Source organism: Ictalurus punctatus, unplaced genomic scaffold (genome assembly GCF_001660625.3).
Source record: "Ictalurus punctatus breed USDA103 unplaced genomic scaffold, Coco_2.0 Super-Scaffold_100046, whole genome shotgun sequence".
Classification (NCBI taxonomy): Eukaryota; Metazoa; Chordata; class Actinopteri; order Siluriformes; family Ictaluridae; genus Ictalurus; species Ictalurus punctatus.
Window position 1 is genome coordinate 2,799,019 of NW_026521087.1, and position 8,693 is coordinate 2,807,711.

The following is an 8,693-nucleotide window of genomic DNA, read 5'->3' on the forward strand; positions in this document are numbered from 1 at the left end:
CGATTCAAGAAGAAGATTCTGAATCGGCTCATTTAAAGAATCCGCTTATCCCATTTCGATGGTTTGAATGAATGAACTGAATCAGTTGAACCGACTCTTCATCGCTCAGTAAACCAACCCCGACAAGGATTACAGGATTATTTAAAAACGTATTTATATTTTTGATGCATTTAAACGAATTTTACACGAATGTACACTTCCAATACACTTATATTTTAAACACACACCTACATTAAGCACCGCATGTCAAACCTGTTCACAAGAATCTGCTGCAGCTGAACCAATCAGTGTGATTAGCATCAGATGCTCACAGACCAAAATGAGGCACGGACTTGAGAAGTGACTCAAGCAGCCTTTTTATTCACAAATCTCTCTCTCTCACACACACACACACACAAGAGCACAATACTCGCTACAAAAAATAAGTTAACTCAAAAACGTGACAAAAATGACCTCAAAGTGTTTTTTGGTAAAGCAATGTTTTCTGTGGAGCAATTTACCGCCTACAAATGCCTCCATGTTCACAATGCAACTCATCCAGCAGCAAATTATCAACAAATCTTAACAACAGACATTGAGAGTAATATCAAATACATATTAATATTGAGATTAATATCAAATACATATTAATACTGAGAGTAATATCAAATACATATTAATATTGAGAGTAATATCAAATACATATTAATGTTGAGAGTAATATCAAATACATATTAAGATTGAGAGTAATATCAAATACATATTAATATTGAGTAATATCAAATACATATTAATATTGAGAGTAATATCAAATACATATTAATATTGAGAGTAATATCAAATACATATTAATATTGAGAGTAATATCAAATACATATTAATACTGAGAGTAATATCAAATACATATTAATACTGAGAGTAATATCAAATACATATTAATACTGAGAGTAATATCAAATACATATTAATATTGGGATTAATATCAAATACATATTAATATTGAGAGTAATATCAAATAAAATGAATGACCTGACTTGGACCCATCGAAGATGCCCACCGATGAAAAAGAGCACAGCCTTCTTGTGAAGGAAACTTAACGGCTTGCGGAAGTGACGTAAGCAGTAATGTAATTGGTTTCTAGGGAATACATTGTGTTGAACACGTGTGTGATTCCCTATAAATAATTAAATGTTGAGCAAACTCATTTAAATAAGTCAGTACAACTAAATCAGCTATTAATTGGAACAACTGAATAAAATAAGTTGAACTTACTAAAGTCAAGAACTATTTTATTACAGTGGTAACTTTTACTTGTAGTAACCTTGTTTTCTTCTGTTGAGGTGTTAGTGCTGGTTGTCGTTTGGCTTTTGTAAATATTTGAGGTATGGTTCATGAAGCCAGAAAGTTCAGATATTAAACAAAAAATGTTCGGAGTCATATCTGCGATTTTGTTTATTTGCTACAAAGTAAAAAAAAAAAAAAAATCCAGGTGAATGTAATTTTTTTCTCCATCAGGCACAAAAATTAATTGGGACCCATAAAGTCCACCATGATTTTTGTATTGTAATTGTAATTGTAAGTATTATTATTATTATTATTATTATTATTATTATTATTATTATTATTATTATTATTATTATTATTCCCTAAAACTGAGCGTGCAGACCAAACCATAAGGCCTAGAGAGCTGAAACTTTGAGGGAAGGTAGTAGCCCAGAGTACTACAGAGTTACAACGTTTCGGCCCGATCGGCCAGATGGTGGCACTATAGTGAGAATGTTTAGAAAAATGGCCATAACTTTTGAACGTTTGTCACAGACACTGTCACAGTGTCTTACATGTATGGAATCCTTGGGACCAGACGAACAAAACATATATCTCTGATTTCATTTCCGCCTATAAAAGTTTTCCACCATCTTGGAGTTTTTTGTAAAACCTACTTTTGCGAACTAGTCCTAGGTTTTTTGTCCAATCAAGACCAAACCAGTGCCAAATGATTCTATGGAGTCTCATTATCAAAAATAATATTAGAATAAAGAATTGATAATACGACAGAATTATTTATCCAAAACATCATTTATACACTTTCTAAATTTTTCTCTCTTTTTTTCTGACCCTGATGTCCTCTTGGCTCTCTCTCTGACCCTTCACCCCTGTGTGTGTGAGAGAGAGAGGGTAGATGAGAGTGGTGTGGGGCTCGTGGCTCAGTTTGAGGAGACTCGGTCATGTGTTTTCTGTAGGCTCAAGCACACGCACCCTCACCTCAGCCAGCATGTGCCTGGTCCAGTTCCGCCGGCAGGGAGTAGAGGGAAGTGCGAGGATCGGTGTGGAGAGCACGAAAGGCGTCGTCGCCCTGAAGGCGTTTGATCAGACTGTGCCGTCCACCATAAGAGAGTTCTTGGAGCTGGGAGAGAAGGGCATAGAGTGTGCTCAGAGGTGGGGCAGACTTCATGGACTCACTTATATGTAATCTTTTGGCTGATATCCAAAACAGCTTTCAGTCCTTAAGGTTTAGATCAGGTTTAGCTGACTAAATTTAGTCTATAACTAACAACTAAATGACTGAAACATGATAAAACATTGTCCTGTTGTCTAAAGATCAATATTAGCTGTTAAAATGTACCTCCAGTAATCAATATCAGTTGGCCAACAAAATGTTCTTGGCATTGGTGGAAATCATGCTTTAAAAAAAAACTCTGATAATGTCTCTAAACAGACAGTGAGCCACTAGAGGGAGCTAATCGCTCACAGGAAGTGGGTTATTTGTGTAAAACAGCTTTTGCCAGCGTACAACTTGCGATTTGTTGATGAAGGGGTGAAAATTTTACAGCAAAGTGTAAAATCTGCTTCTGGTTAAAAGTCTCGAGACTTCTCCTTAAGTCACATTATAAGTACAGTCTTTATATTTATATTGATGATTCGGCTTTTGACAGTAAAAAAAAAAATCCTCATTGATTAAACCTGTTAACATCTGTTTCATTTTTGACCTTATAATTGTATATCGGAATATGTATCAGATTTTTTAACTTGAAAAAAAATCTGTATCGGCCATCAGCAACACAAGACATACACTCGCTCACACAGGTGTGTCCAGGCTTGGTGTTGACGGTCAAATTTTGCCTATTACCCAATAACACTTAATATTTAACATAGAAACAGATACTCACATATTTTAACCAGTTGGAGGAAGAAAATAAGACACCAGCCATGAGTGAGAAGAAGCAAAGGGTCCAAGTTTATTGTTCCACCACACGAGATCCACACCGTTAAGACCTCCCAAAAGTGATCCCAAAAAACCGGAGCTGAAGCTCCCCTATTTATACAGTTTTCTAAACCCAAACACCAATATGTTTAGAATTGGCTTCTCCAGGACACCATTACCTATGTGAATGAGCACTTTTGAGAGACCCTGTTCCCACAGAGTTTGCTGTTCCCAGGGACCCTTATCTCGCGGCTCTAGTCGTCCCCAGAGACAGTTATCTTGCGGCCCTAGCCGTCCCCAGCGACGGTTATCTTGCAGGTGCAGTACGGCCCGAATACCCTAATAAACGGCCCGTCTTGGTTCTCTCTTAAAAAATATACGACCTTCGTCTGTGTCACTTGTTGGCTCAAATTTAGCCTATTACCCAAAAACATTTAAAACTCAACTTAGAAGCCAATACTCACATCTACCTCTGAGCCCAGTTGGAGATAGAAAAAATACACCAGCCGTGAGTGAGAAGAAGCAAGGGTCCAGCTTTATTGTTCCATTCCACCACACGAGATCCACACCAATGAGAATTCTCAGAAGTGATCCCAATACCCTGAGCTTAAGCTCCAGTATTTATACTGTATTTACATACTAGATAACCCATATGTTTCCAGAAAAGGCCTATTTCATTTACACATAGAATCAGAACCCAGGCATTTCTAATAACCCAGAAAATAAAAACCCAGCGTTTTGAATTACATAGAGAATCAGAAACCAGGATTCTCATTTACCTAGGTAAATAAAATGACGTAGACAAGACGACTAAACAACCGGGAGGGACCTTGGTCTTATCGTTATCTCGAGGGGGGGGGGCAGCCACCCTTATAACTGGCTCTCTTCATGGTTCTCTAAAAATTAAGGCTTTCCTTGCGAGATGAGAATCTTCACCATCTGAATCATGAGTAAGTTATATTTTTCTATTTTTCCTGTATTTCTCGTTTATAATTTATTTTCATATTTGCACTATATTTCTTATTTTATATATATTTATACTACTTGAAAAGCGGTTTACTGTACTTCCAACTTCTTAATATCATTACAGTTCTACTGTCCTGCATATCCTACTATTCTGTTTTTTATAGAGTTTCTCTATTACTATAAGATATTATTAAAGTTATTCATGTGTGTGTATGAGAAAGAGAGAGTGTGTGCGTACGTTGTGTCTACTTGCCCGCCCTTGACTGTACGAGCGTGTGTGTGTGTGTGTGTGTGTTTTAGCACTCCTCAGCTCGTACACTTCTTTCGACTATTTCGACTAATAACCCATAAAGATCTTTAAAGTGTTTTACCACTCTATCCACCTCTGACTAAAACCGCTTCTGTATGTCTAGGTGCCGGTGCCCGTCGTCAGTCCCTTCTCTCTTCGTTACTGGACCTGGATCTGGATCTGGACCTCCCTTATGTTTATTTTATGACATTTTTTATCCACAACACACTCCTGACTGGTTTCTCGTGAGAAGAGGATTCCCCACACCTTCACACACATTATGAGTAAGTTTCTTTCATATTTGTTCTGCATTTCTGTTTTATAATGCTTGCATGTACTTTACCTCCTCATCTTATAATAGTCTGTTTCTGTTTTTCTGCGTGCCTTCCGTGTACATATACTCATAGGCCTCTGTGCGTGTGGGTCTCTTTGCCTGTACTCCCCAGTTTATAGGATTCGTTGTAAATAATACAATAAATCATATTATTAAATCTAAAGTGTGAATCCAACTCATCAATGTCGCCTCCCTCTTCTATATGTCTTAGGTGCCATCACTTTTCTTCTCTCCTTTACTGGAGGGGCTGGATTTGGATCTGAACACTCGCTATCAGCTCGCACATCTCAATGCTGACATCACTATGCTGCTCGAAGTTCTCCGCACTCCCTCTGGGAATGCAGGGTTCCCCCCACCTCTCAGATACAGAATCCGCCCAGCAAATGTGTGTGTGGACGCCTCTACACAGACAGACCCTCTACCTGTCCCTTCCTCCAGCTATCAGACTGATGGTGACACGGCCTTCTCTGACCCAGGCTCTGATTACTCTCCCTCTTTCTCACCTGCCAGTCCTGAGTACTCTCCCCCATACACCTCAGCTGGCTATCCCACATCCCCCGCTCGCACCCCATTTTATCACCCGTTTGTGTGAGACAATCATAATGAATTATAGAAATATTTTATCCAAAAGTGTTCCCACCTCCTCCGTAATGCGACCAATCAGAGAAGACATGATTCGTATCCGACTTCATTTCCTTCTTTAGTTTTATTTATTACAGTTTCATTTAAGAAATTCCCACTGGATTTAAAAACAATTTGCTAACTCTTCGTACGATTTCTTCGTATTCTTATGTGTATGTTGCTAAATACCAATTAAATTATCAAGCGATATCACAGCAAAGCTGATTTACATTTAGTGACGCCCACAAAACCCCATAAAAGGCAAAACTCATCTCAAGCGGTCTAGTGCAGGTCGTTCGATCGTTTTAAATTGTCCAAAAAATACATTTCTGTGATTACCTCTGTATTGGAGTTTTGTACATATTTATAGAAAACAGTGTTGGAAATAATTCAATCTGTTTAATTACAGATTAAATACAGTGCTGAATATGTGGCTGTTAACTCCAGGAGACTCTCAGCTTCTGGAAAATTCCAGTTTTTGTTTTGTTCAGGAATCAGTGTAGAAGCTGTTTCTGCTAAATGTGTTCAGTTTGACATCAGAGCTACATTTGTAAAAATTATTTTAATGATGTTACCTTTGCTTGTCTGGAAGGCAGAGGCGACTTTACTGAGTGACACATTACTAACTAACGTTGCTCTTTTTTGCAGGAGGTGGACTGGGAAGTGGAGCTTGCCTTTGTGATCGGAAAAAAAAGGAAAGCACATAAAGGTGAGTCAAAGCACATAATGTTGAACATTTTAGACAAAAAACAGTCAATTCTACACGATTATAAAAAAAAAAACGATCAGAAGATAGGGCAGATGTTATTGGTTTATAACTTCAGGACAATTTTCTCTCTGAAAAATAGTTTATGTCCGATCCTCAAGTCTGAACATCTGCTTTAGTGAAAAATCAACTGACAGTTTTTTTTGGTCTCAAAAGTCAGCCAAGATATGTTTGGCACCCAACGTTTCTTATTTTTCACTTTTGCATTGGAAGAATAAGGCTAAATTAGCTCATCGTTTACTGTAAATCTTTATAATATTCAGTAAGGCGAGGCACGGTGGCTTAGCAGTTATCATGTTTGCTACGCACCTCCGGGTTTGGGGGTTTGAATCCTGCTTCCGCTCTGTGTGTGTGTGTGGAGCTTACATGTTCTCCCCCAGTCCAAAGACATGCTTTGTAGGCTGATTGGCATTTCCAGTGTGTTCCAGCACAGTGTGCGAGTGTGTGTGATCGTGCCCTGCGATGGCTTGGCACCCCATCCAGGGTGTCCCCCGCCTTGTGCTCCGAGTTTCCTGGGATAGGCTCCAGGCTCCCCCATGACCCTGTCTAGGATAAGCGATATGGAAAATACATGGAAGTTACAGTAAGTGACACTGTGTCCTAAACCATATCAGAGGGTCTGAAGAACGGGATGAATTCGCATGAGAGAGACTTCCTATTTATTCCATCTGTTAGCTACATTATTGTCACAGCTCCAGTGCAAAAACTAAAGAAGCAAACCGCAGACATGAAACTTATCTTGGCTACGTTTGGTGTGAGGAGCAAAATCATGCCAAATTAGAAATTCATTCCTATAAAAAAGAGGCGTCTCGCGCTCATGCCTGTTATTCTCAGGAGGAGGACGCTCGCGGTCACGTTGCCGGCTTCACCGTAGCCAGTGAGGTCAGCGCTCGTGACTGGCAGATGAAGAACGGCAAGCAGTGGCTGCTGGGAAAAACATTCGACACATTCTGTCCACTAGGGCCTGCTCTTGTTACCACAGAAGCACTGAAGGGTAGGTGGGGGGCCAGTGAGATGGAAACCTGAACTAAAAATTGTTGTGAACGTAAAAAAACCCTGAGGCTGTGAGTCAGAGCTGTAATGTGCTGTTTTTAAATCAGACGTCCACAATCGGGGGATCCGGTGCCTGGTAAACGGTGATGTAGTTCAGGACAGCAACACCAGTCAGCTGATCTTTAAGACGGAGAAGGTGGTGGTGTGGGTCTCGCAGTAAGTATCCAGCGCATGGTGGTGAACATATTTCACTGACCTGATCTTACAGCAGTGTTCAGATTCAATGTTCAGACTCTTCTAGGGATGCATTGATACCAGTACTGGTATAGGTCTGATACTGTGCTCAGTGAATCGTGCAGCACATTAAGCAGTAATGTGACCGTGCAGAGAAACTGTTGCACGTGGGAGCAGTTCAGATCAGTGAGCACTGAGACATTGGTGTATTGTTACTGCATCCCTAGTGTCTTCTGTACAGCTTTGTTCATTTGTCTTGAAGGCAGGTTTGTGACTCTGTACCCAGGCGACGTGTTTCTAACAGGCACGCCTCCAGGAGTGGGCGTGTTCAGAAAGCCACCCATCTTTCTAAAGGTGAGCTCAGTTTCCAGTTTCTTACACTGCGTAGGCTTGTTCTCCATTTTCAATTTTGTGAATCTCTATAAGACTAATATGACCTGGTCATGGTGATGGAGAAACACCGTGGCTCATTTAATAACCTTGAGTAAATATACATAAAAGACAGGGGCGCAATAAGTTTTGGTGAGCCGAAATCCTCAGAAACGTTAAGAGGTGCCCTTGGTGATGACTGGTTTAGAAAGTCATTCATCACGTCTGGTGTTTGATGACCGTGCGGAACTAAGCGATTAGAGAAATGAGTCTGAAAACAGCTCTGGAGTTATCTCCTACTGAGGCAGGAACATCTGTACAGACGTATCCTTTGAGATTACTTTTGGAGAGAGGAAACACAAAGTACAGCGTTCTTCAAAATTAATATGAAGTCAGAAAGCTTTCTGATTAGGCGTTATCGTTAACGCACCACATCGAAAATATTTTTATTTTAAGGTCTGTGGCCTTGCAGCGTTGCACGAGTGTTTACAGTGTGTTGGTGTATACACTGATGTGTTAATCATAATCATGTGCTTATGTTTCGAATTAATTTGGGTCCAAGTTTAGATCGCAAACGCATCTTGCCGGCTGAAGTGTTTCTTTTATAACCAACAACTGAACACACCTTAGTGCTAATTTCTTTTAAACTCGCAATCCCCCCCCCCCCCCCCCCCCCCGCCAACAAAAAAAGGATTGTTTTGCATAAAATTCTAATTAATTAGCTTTTGAACGAAATGTTCCATCAAAACAAACCTCATGACTACACCTGAGTACTAAATTTGATTAGTTCTTTGTACTGCTTCTAAAACATGACCCATCAGACAGCTACTTACGGGGGGGGGGGGGGGGGGGGGGATTCTTTATAATTCAGAAGGAATACAGAAAGGACACGTCGTGGAGTGTCAGATCGAGGAGATCGGGTTCATCCGAAACACAGTGG

General features: G+C 39.9%; 1 pseudogene; it reads left to right on the forward strand.

Moving 5' to 3' along the window:
* The first annotated feature begins 5,074 nt into the window (after positions 1-5,074).
* Positions 5,075-7,834, forward strand: LOC128629968 (fumarylacetoacetate hydrolase domain-containing protein 2-like; annotated as a pseudogene).
* Positions 7,835-8,693: the final 859 nt, after the last annotated feature.